We start from the raw sequence: 11,711 nt of genomic DNA, 5'->3' as shown, positions 1-11,711 counted from the left end.
ACTACGACTTTAGACCCTATAAGATAAGACCTAAACTTTTCAAGCGCATACACTATCGCAAGTAATTCTTTTTCAGTGGTGGCATAGTTAATTTGAGCCTCATTAAGAACTTTACTTGCGTAATGTATCGCATGAAAATTTTTCTCTTTTCTTTGGCCTAATACCGCTTCGATTGCATAGTCGCTCGCATCACACATTAGCTCAAAATTTAAATTCCAATTTGGAGCGACTATAATTGGAGCGGTAACCAATTTTTCTTTCAAAGTCTCAAAAGCTTGCAAACATTCATCGGTTAAGAGAAATACCTGGTCCTTAGCTAGAAAATTACTCAAAGGCTTAGCTACCTTTGAGAAGTCTTTGATAAAGCGCCGATAGAACCCGGCGTGCCCCAAAAAGCTTCGGATTCCCTTCACATTCACCGGAGGAGGTAACTTTTCAATCACTTCAACCTTAGCACGATCAACTTCAAGCCCTCTTGAAGAGACTTTATGGCCAAGCACTATCCCCTCGGTCACCATGAAGTGGCACTTCTCCCAATTGAGCACAAGATTGGTCTTCACACATCTTTCAAGCACCGTTTTCAAGTTTGCCAAGCATAAACTAAAGGAACCACCAAATACCGAGAAGTCATCCATGAAGACTTCCATTGTTTTCTCAATAAGGTCGGCAAAAATGGCTTGCACACATCTTTGGAAAGTTGCCGGTGCATTGCACAACCCAAAGGGCATTTTTCAGTATGCGAAAATTCCAAACGGACATGTGAAAGCCGTCTTTTCATGATCGGTCGGGTCAACCGCAATTTGGTTATACCCGGAATAGCCATCCAAGAAACAATAGTATTGTTGCCCCGAGAGTCTTTCGAGCATTTGATCCATGAACGGGAGTGGAAAATGATCTTTTCGAGTTGCGTTATTCAACCGCCTATAATCAATACACATTCGCCACCCCGTTGCAACTTTAGTAGGGATCAACTCATCCTTGTCATTTCGGATCATGGTAATTCCACCTTTCTTCGGAACCACATGCACAGGACTAACCCATGGACTATCCGAAATCGGGTAAATCATTCCCGCATCCAACAACTTGACAACTTCCTTTCTAACAACCTCCTTCATAGTAGGATTTAAGCGGCGTTGTGGTTGAGCTACCGGCTTAAAATCCTCTTCCATTAAGATCGTGTGCATGCAATAGGAAGGACTAATTCCTTTTAGATCGGAAAGAGTCCAACCCATGGCTTCTTGATTTTTTTTAGCACATTGATCAAACGGGCTTCTTCATCATTTGACAAAAGGTTGCTTATGATGACCGGCTTTGCTTCGGTCTCATCTAGGAAGACATACTTCAAAGTAGAAGGTAACATTTTCAATTCAATAGGCGCTTTTTCGTCATTAACCTCCTTCTTCAAGTCTTCCTCCTCAACTTCCCACGGTTGTAGTTCGTTTAAACCATAAAGTTCCCTTAAGCATTCATCAAGAGCTTGCTCTTCTTCAACTGTGAAAACTTCAAATGAGTCATCAAGAGCTAACTCCATAGGAGATATCTCATGAATATGCTTAGAAACCTCCAAAATTGCCTCTTCGATCACATCGATGCGAAAGCTATCACTTCTATCTTTTGAATGCTTCATTGCTTCGAATAGATCGAAAGTAACTTCTTCATTTTGGACTCTCACCTTCATCAAACCGTCGTCAACGTCTATCATCATGCGCGCAGTTTTCATGAACGGTCGGCCCAGAATGAGCGGAGCATCATCATCCTCTTCCATATCAATAACAATAAAATCGACCGAGAAAAAGAATTTGTCGACTTTAACCGAAACATCTTGGGCTACGCCATGAGGATGGGTAGTCGACTTATCGGCCAATTGCAAAGTCATCCGGATGGACTTAATTTCAATGTTGCCAAGCCTCTTTACAATAGACAATGGTATAAGATTAATGCTTGACCCCAAATCAATTAGTCCTTTTCCGACATAGATATCACCAATTTTAACCGGCAAAGTAACTCGTCCCGGATCAACCTCTTTTTTCGGAAGCGTCCTTTGAATGATTGCACTACAGCTCGCATCTAGGACAATGGTCTCCGGTTCCGTATACCTTCGCTTTTTTGTAAGTATGTCTTTCATGAATTTGGCATACTTGGGCATTTGCTCCAATGCTTCGGCAAACGGAATGTTGATTTGCAGTTGTTATACGGTGAACTGACTTTTGTGTTTTGCTTTGAAAAGCAATGTCGCGGATAGCAAGAGTCGCCACCGACTTTTCTTTTATCCAATAAGGAAAGGCGGAAAAGAACAGGAAAGACCTTGATTAGATTTTGGGTTCGGGAGGTACATTATACAAAGGGAAGGTGTTAGCATCCTTTGTATCCATGGTTATCCATGGGCTTTTAATTGCTTAACTCACTTATGTTTTCCTTGTTTGAGAAAGTGTTTGGGAAACTGTTTTGAAAGGAGAGTTTAACTTTGTAATGATTCTTGTATGAATGTATACAAAGTGTTTATCTCGTTTGATTTTGAAAGATGTTAGAAAAATATAACTCGGCAATGATTCCGGTACGAATGTATACCAAGTGGTGATTTTCTACAAAAGATGTTTTTAAATATATGAGGTGTGAAAAGTATTTTAAGATGTGAGCAAGCATTTAAGAGTTATACCTAACAAAGGTCTTTATAGGTATTTCCTATCCTTAGGAGGGTAAAACTGTCCTTACTATTGAGAAGTAAGTAGTCTTATCCTTTGGATGTAAAGGGACGTCGTAGGGTCGTCGATCGGTCATTGAAGGCAACATTTGTAAGGATACCTTAGCATTCGAAGGGACGATCATCATTTAACTGTAGGCTACCACGAAGGGTCATCGAAGGACAAAGTTATGTATTCGAAGGCAACATTCAAGGGACTATGATGATTTAACCGAAGGGTCTTTGCTAAGGGTATCCTTACATTCGCGGAACATGGTCGTAATATCGTAAGGCACCAAAGAGAGGGCCCAAATCATATGTTCGAAGGCAATGTAATTAGTCAAGTAATTAAAATGAATCTTCACAAGGGTATCCCACAAATAAAGTGGAATACCTAGCAAACTGTCTCTTCAGGAGTATGTGAACCCTCACAAAAATTCAACAAACGGGTTAGAATACCAAGCTAGGGTGCAACCAAGAATTGCACCAAACAAAGAATCACAGCAATAATGGTGTCAGGCAAACAGCGTGTAGATGCAATAGAAAACATGTCAATCAAGTACAGAACAGATTAGAATGCAAATGGAAAAAAAACACTATCATGTTCGCTACTGCCTCGCCTAGCGAAGGCTTGGCGAACCCTCGCTACATGTTCGCTCAGCGAAGTGCTGGCGAACGGCTGCGAGTTCTGGGTTCTCCTTTAATAACAGTGCGATTTTCGGAACCCCAAACCCTATGGCATCCATTACAGAAATTACATGGTTAAACATTCAAGATATTGTGTTACACATCCATGCATACTTAAACCCATATGCAAAACCTAATGAGAAATTCAATCATAATGCCTCATGTATTTGCAGATATCAAATTAGGAGCATAAAATTAGTGGGGGGTGTGGCAAACCTGTTTGCAATTGAGTGGGGCGGAGGTAACCTTTGTGCAGATGAGTTTCCTTTGGGGTATCCGGGGGTTACTCTGAATTCTCTTCGTTAGCCTCCAGGGTTTTTCCGGTTGCCTCTGTTAGGGTTTGCTTGTTCCCTCTCTGTCCACCATCTGTCTATATGTCCCCTTCTCTGTGTGAAGTTCTAGTATTTATAATAATTGTGTCTTGGTGGGCTCAGAATTAAGCCCAAAATTTTCTGGTATTTCGTGAGCTCGCTAGGCGAGTGAGGTAGCAAAGGATTCGCCTAGCGAAGGGTTCGCTCGCGAGCATGCCAGTTTAGGTCATCTTCTGGATTTGGTAACCTGTGCGCTGGACCCTTGCTCCTTTAACATTAATGTCTTGAAAATGGATTAGAATGTCTTGAAAAATGTCCTGAACACTTAACGGGCAAATTTTGGGGTATGACAGCTGCCCCTGTTCAATATTCATAAACCGAGAGAGTTAGAATGGTATGTATGTCATTCGTGATCTGGAGGTGGAAGATTATTGAACACTTAGAATGCCCCAAAAATTTGCGCTTGTTAATTAAAAGTTAGTCTTGATGGAGATGTGCTTAAAGATGCCATCCAGAAAGTATGAGGATGGAGGCTTCAGAGTGCGTCGTACATTAGACCATATCTGAAGACATGGGTGTCATACTTGGTCTTACGCTAGACCGTATAATGAGTCATCCATTAGGTGATATTAGGGTGAGCTGAACCTGATGAAATAAGAATCCAAATGGGTCATACACTGCTAGGGATAAAGGATCAGAATGGATCATACGCTGGATCGTATCTGAATTGCAGAATGAACCGTCCGTTAGGCTGCATCTGGAGAGGTAAAGATCAGAATTGATCGTACGCTAGATCGTATCTGAGTAGCAGAATGAGCCGTCCGTTAGGCTGTATCTGGAGAAATAAAGGTCAGAATGGATCGTACGCTAGATCGTATCTGAGTAGCAGAATGAGCCTTCCGTTTGGCTGTATCTGATGATAAAAGGTAGTCGTACGCTAGACTACACTTCAGAATGTACCGTACGCTAGGTAGTATCTGAGGAATAAAGATCAGAATGGATCGTACGCTAGATCGTATCTGAGTAGCAGAATGAGCCATCCGTTAGGCTGTATCTGATGATAAAAGGGGTAGTAATACACTAGAATACACTTCAGAATGTACCGTACGCTAGGTAGTATCTGAGGAATAAAGATCAGAATGGATCGTACGCTAGATCGTATCTGAGTAGCAGAATGAGCCGTCCGTTAGGCTGTATCTGATGATAAAAGGGGTAGTCATACACTAGACTACACTTCAGAATGTACCGTACGCTAGGTAGTATCTGAGGGGATGAACATCCAAATGGATCGTACGCTAGACCGTATTGGAACAGTTGAAGGAACCATACGTTAGGCTGAATCAGAATGAACCGTACGTTAGGCTATATCTGATAATATTTGTATATGTTGTATTTGCAATAAATGTCTGGGATGGGCTTAAAGATGCCATCATTAGGAGGATGTCAGAATGCTCATCAGAATGAACATCCATATGGATTATATCTGAAAGATGCATCTGAATCTAAAATTTAACCGATGAGGGTGTCCGTCTGAATGAACCTTTATTTTGACTGTATCGGGAGGATAATTAACCTGAAAAAAAAGGTTAGCCTCATGCCATGTCATGATGCATGAGATGTTTTATGCTTGTGAAAATAAATGTGAACATTGCATGCATGTATATGATGCGAAATGATGCATGAACGAATTATGCGTCTGAAAATTTTTGCCAGGGGAAAATAAATCCCCATATTCTGGTTGGAGATATTTGTATCGATGACCCTTTCTTAGCTAGGGGTATTTGATTTCTTGTCTGATGGTAGAAATATTCACCAGGACCTGGCTGGGGGATAAAAGAGATGACCAGTCTGTCTAGTAATGCCAATTTCTTCTAGGAAATAACTGGTTTTGCTGGGGAATAGGATTAGCAACTGGATTCATCGGAAAGCATGGTTAGACTTTATCCTCGACCCTAAAGTCTTTTAGTAATTGTTATTCCTATTTTATGCATGTATTTTCGGTAAACATCAATCATGTTCAAACGCATATATTAATTCGAATTAAATCAATGGACGTTTATGCAAACAAAACAGAGAAAGTAAAACAACAGCGTCTTTTTGGAAATAAAATTGTATCGATTTTGAAAGAGGGCCTATAAACAGGCAATTTGAGTACAAGGAGACAGAGATCCTAATAAGAGGAAATTGTCAAGAAAACAAGAAAAAGCTATGAAGAAAAAGTCCTATTGATTTTAATTTCACTACTGTCATTATGTCTTCAAGCCTCTCATCTCCTGCTGTCGGATAAAAGTGATTGGCTTGTTCAGTCCCTTTGACTTGGGTGAAGCTGACCTAGAGCGGGACATAGTCATACGCTTTAATCCCTAATTTTTGCCTGGACCGCCTTTTCAGGTTTTCAGTCCACCAGGATACCCTTTCTTGCCCAAGCCGCCTTTTTCAGGTTTTCGACTTGCCGGGTGTACATTTTTATATGTTTATCCCTAGTTTTTGCCCGAACCCTTTTGGTTCGCCGGGATGCCCTTACTTTTGCCTAGATACGTCGACCTAGCGGGTCTCTTTTATGCGTAGTATTTTTTAACTATGTCTGCGTTCATGGGATGTGGGAAGTCTTCGCCATCCATTGTAGCAAGCATCATGGCTCCACCAGAGAATACCTTCTTAACTACAAACGGCCCTTCGTATGTGGGAGTCCATTTGCCTCTAGAATCACCTTGTGGTAGAATGATACGCTTTATTACCAAGTCGCCAATTTGATATACCTGTCTCTTGACTTTCTTATTAAACGCCTGGGCCATGCGCTTCTGATATATCTGTCCATGACAAACAGCCGCGAGTCTCTTTTCATCAATCAAATTTATCTGATCGAGTCGAGTCTGAATCCATTCGTCTTCCTCTAAGCCTGCATCTTTCATAATTCTTAGAGAGGGAATCTGAACTTCCACTGGTAAAATGGCTTCCATTCCGTAGACTAAAGAGAAAGGCGTTGCCCCTGTCGAAGTGCGTACTGAAGTGCGATAACCATGAAGAGCAAAGGGTAACATCTCATGCCAGTCTTTGTATGTTACTGTCATCTTTTGTATGATCTTCTTAATATTCTTATTGGCAGCTTCTATGGCGCCATTCATCTTTGGCCGGTACGGAGAAGAGTTATGGTGTTTTATTTTGAACTGCGTGCAGAGTTCAGTAATCATCTTGTTGTTCAAATTAGTACCATTGTCAGTGATAACTCTTTCAGGGATGCCATACCGACAAATAAGACTATTCTTGATGAACCGTGCCACCACATTCTTGGTGACAGAAGCAAATGAGGCTGCCTCTACCCACTTCGTAAAATAATCAATAGCAACAAGAATGAAACGATGTCCATTAGAAGCAGTAGGTTTAATCTCTCCAATCATATCAATGCCCCACATTGCAAAGGGCCAAGGTGCTGTCAACACGTTCAATGGAGTAGGAGGTACATGTACTTTGTCCGCATAGATCTGGCACTTGTGGCAAGTTCTGGAGTGATGGTGGCAATCAGCTTCCATGGTAGACCAATAATACCCTGATCTCAGAATCTTCTTGGCCATCGTACGTCCACTAGAATGAGTCCCAAAAGTACCGTCGTGTATGTCTTCCATAATCTTTTCTGCTTCCCTTTTATCCACACAGCGAAGCAAAGTCGAATCATGATTACGTTTGTATAATACTCCATTACTCAAAAAGAATTTAGCGGAGAACTTCCTCAGAAACTTTCTGTCATTGATGGATGCCCCTTCAGGGTATTCTTGAGTTTCTAGATATCTTTTTACTTCGTGGAACCAAGGTTTCTCTTCTACTTCATCAGTATTCAGTTCATAACAATATGCTGGTTCATCTAATCGTGCAATGTTGATCATGGGAGCTTCATTGTCCCATCTGACTCTGAACATAGATGACATGGTAGCTAATGCGTCTGCCAACTGATTCTCTTCTCGTGGAATATGTTCGAATGTAATCTCTTCAAAGTATGGGATTAATGTCAACACCCGCTCTCGAAAAGGGATGAGATTCTGATGTTTAGTGTCCCATTCTCCTTAGATCTGACTGATTACTAAGGCTGAGTCTCCGTACACACTCAAAAACTTGATTTTCAGGTCTATAGCAGCCTTGAGTCCCAAAATACATGCTTCATACTCAGCCATATTGTTGGTACAGTCGAAACATAGTCTAGCAGTGAAAGGCGTATGGCAACCCCTGGGAGAAATAATTACAACACCAACACCATTGCCCAACGCATTAGAAGATCCGTCAAAAACCATAGTCCATCGGGATCCCAGTTCGGGTCCTTCATCTAGTCCAGGTTCTTCATAATCAGTAACAAGCATGACATCCTCATCTGGGAACTCAAAATTCATAGATTGGTAATCATCAACTGCTTGATGAGCCAAATGATCAGCTAACGCGCTTCCTTTGATGGCTTTCTGAGTAGTATATTGGATATCATACTCTGTTAAAATCATCTGCCATCTTGCTATTCTTCCGGAGAGGGCAGGTTTCTCAAATATATATTTGATAGGATCCATCTTAGAAATCAATAAAGTGGTATGATTCAACATATATTGTCTTAGTCGGCGAGCAGCCCAAGCCAAAGCACAGCAAGTTTTCTCGAGCAATGAGTATCTTGTTTCACAGTCGGTAAACTTTTTGCTAAGGTAGTATATGGCATGCTCTTTTCGACCAGACTCGTCATGTTGCCCCAACACACACCCCATTGAATTTTCTAACACGGTCAAATACATGATTAGAGGTCTTCCTTCAACTGGTGGCATCAGAATTGGAGGTTCTTGGAGATACTTCTTGATTTTTTCAAAAGCTTCTTGACATTCATCATTCCAGATCATCTCTTGATTTTTCCTCAGTAATTTGAAGATGGGTTTGCAAGTAGCAGTCAAATGGGAGATAAATCGGGCAATGTAATTCAAGCGTCCCAAGAAACCTCTGACTTCCTTATCTGTACGAGGAACTGGCATTTTTTGAATAGCTCTCACCTTAGCCGGGTCAACCTCAATTCCTTTACCACTGACAATAAAGCCCAAGAGTTTACCGGATCTTACTCCAAAGGTGCATTTGTTCGGGTTCAATCTCAACTTGTATTTCTTCAACCTCTCAAACAGTTTGTATAAATGATCGAGATGTTCTTCTTCAGTATGAGATCTAGCTATCATGTCATCCACATATACCTCTATTTCATGATGGATCATATCATGGAACAAAACCACCATAGCACGCTGGTATGTTGCCCCTGCATTCTTTAAACCGAATGGCATTACTTTGTAACAGAAAGTGCCCCATTGCGTCACAAACGTAGTTTTCTCCATGTCTTCAGGCGCCATCTTAATCTGGTTATAACCCGAGAATCCATCCATGAATGAGAATACCTCGTGTTGAGCGGTGTTATCTACCAGAACATCAATGTGCGGAAGTGGAAAGTCATCTTTGGGACTCGCTTTATTCAAATCTCTGTAATCTACACACATTTGCACCTTACCATCCTTCTTTGGCACTGGTACCACATTAGCAACCCATTGAGGATAAGAAGTAACAGCCAGAACACCTGCATCGAATTGTTTCATAACCTCGGCTTTGATTTTCTCAGACATTTCAGGACACATGCGACGAACCTTTTGCTTAACAGGACGACAATCTTCTTTCACTGGCAAACGATGCACTACTATATCAGTATCCAGTCCTGGCATGCCTTCATAAGACCAAGCAAAAATCTCTATATAGTCATGTAACATCTGAATCAATCTTTCTTTGACACTGTTTCCCAAGCCTGCTCCTATTTTGACTTCTTTCTTGTCTACTTCAGTACCCAGATTTACAATTTCAATTGATTCCTCATGCGGCTGTATAGTCTTTTCCTCTTGTAGTAACAGTCTGACAAGCTCTCCAGGTACTTCACAATCTTCCTCACTTCCATCCTCGGCTTGGTAGATCGGATTTTCAAAGTCATAATGAACAGTAGCAGAATTATTATCAACAGGATCCAGAGTGGATATGGATCTGCAATTTGTTACGTGAGTGTGTGTAAGAAAGCCTAGCTTGTTTAAAAGATGACAGGAAAGATAAAGAGCGCAATATTTGAATGCAAAAAGTCCATTGATTTATTGAATGTGGATATGCTTATGAAAATGACAAAATGCTTTAAGAAGTTCAATTGTAAAAAATTAAAAATTTGCAACACTAAAATAGGCAATAACAATTACTCCTGACTAAAGGAAATCGAGATAGTGTCTTCAGCCTTCCAATTTTTGAGTTCGTCACCAATTGTTGGGAAGATCCAGTTATCCAAGTCGCAATCGCTATCAGCATCTTCTACAGCATTAATCTGATCGTTGACCATCTTTTCAGAGCGAAATCCCAGGCCAAATCTATCAGACTTGTACGGTACATCGATCGGTTGACCCCAGCCAGTACGACCACCATCTTCGACCACGGCTTGAGCGTCTTTCAGAGAAGTCATGGCAGGAGGAGCACGAATAACCTTGGGCACACGGGAAGTTGGCTTAAGGACGGGACTGGTCGGAGGAACTACTTCAAATGACTGAGAAGGAGTCTCAAAGAATTCACCATCCATCTCAATGTATCTGAAGGTATGCACACTACTGACAATATACTCTTCTTCTCCACACACAGTGACAATCTTACCCTCTATTGGATACCTCAGCTTTTGATGGAGAGACGAAGCTATAGCACTTGCCCCATGAATCCAAGGGCGTCCCAGCAAGCAGGAATAGGCAGGACGAATGTTCATTACGTGAAAGGTAGTGTTGAAGACTTGAGGTCCTATCTTGATAGGGAGAACCACTTCACCATGGACAACACTCTTCGCACCATCGTAAGCACGCACCACAACGTCACTAGGTTTCAGTTAAATGCTTTTACAGTCCAGTTTATCGAGCACAGCTTTCGGTAGCACATTCAAAGAAGAGCTATTATCGATCAACACATGAGACAAGGTGATCCCCTTACACTCAATGGAGATATGTAGATCTTTATTGTGATTCTTTCCTGCTGGTGTCAGGTCAGCATCGGAAAAGCCTAGGCCATTGTCAACAGCCAAGTGAGCAACATAATTTTCGAACTGATCGACGGATGTCTCCTGAGGTACATGAGCGGTCTTCAAGAATTTCATCAATGTATTGGCATGAGATTCAGAAGATAACAACAAGGATAACATCGAAATTTTAGACGGAGTATGCCCCAACTGTTCTACCACATCAAAATCACTCTTGCGGATGATTTTCAGCATTTCTTCCATTTCCTGTTTGGCAACATCTTCGGTAGTAACTTCGACTGGTGTCCTTGACTGAGAAGGATTGATTACTGGTTCCTTTTCTCGAGTTTTAGGGACGGGAGGTGAGATTTCTGGAGAAAAGATCCTTCCGCTTCGAGTAATTTTACTAGTCCCAACAATGTCAACGTCATTAGGATTAGCAGAATTATCATCTTGCTTTATGCCGTGGATGTAAACATCACCTCCATAATTCCACGGAATGGCTTTGCTTGAGGAATACGGTACTGGGCCAGGTGCAGTAATAATTAGGGGAGCTACCTTGGGCTCAGCAGTAATCTTCACAGGCACTCTAGTAGCGGTAATCTTCATTGGAACTTTGGATCTGGCAATCACAGATATTTCTTCAATAGGGTTTTCCACCTTAGGAATCTTTTCAAAGAGAATTGTACGATCATCCATCAGCTGTTGAATACCATTCCTCAACTTTAAGCAACCATTGGGTCGGGGTATACAGAGATCGCAATTTTCAGCACAACCTGGAAATAAACCAGCTTGCAATAAATTCTTCTTGATGATCAGGAGAGGAGATGCTAAGTCAGCTATATTAGAAATGTGAGAATTGTCATCCACCGCATTAACAGTCTTGTCATGATTAGGCATAGGAGCAGTGATGACATTAGGAGTCTCCGGAGGATCAAATTCAATTTCTCCAGCGTCGATCATATCCTGAATATTATTCTTCAACAACCAACAATCGTTTGTATCATGC

The sequence above is a fragment of the Lathyrus oleraceus genome, chromosome 5, assembly GCF_024323335.1.
Source record: "Lathyrus oleraceus cultivar Zhongwan6 chromosome 5, CAAS_Psat_ZW6_1.0, whole genome shotgun sequence".
Taxonomy (NCBI): domain Eukaryota; kingdom Viridiplantae; phylum Streptophyta; class Magnoliopsida; order Fabales; family Fabaceae; genus Lathyrus; species Lathyrus oleraceus.
Note: the sequence above shows the minus strand (reverse complement) of the source record.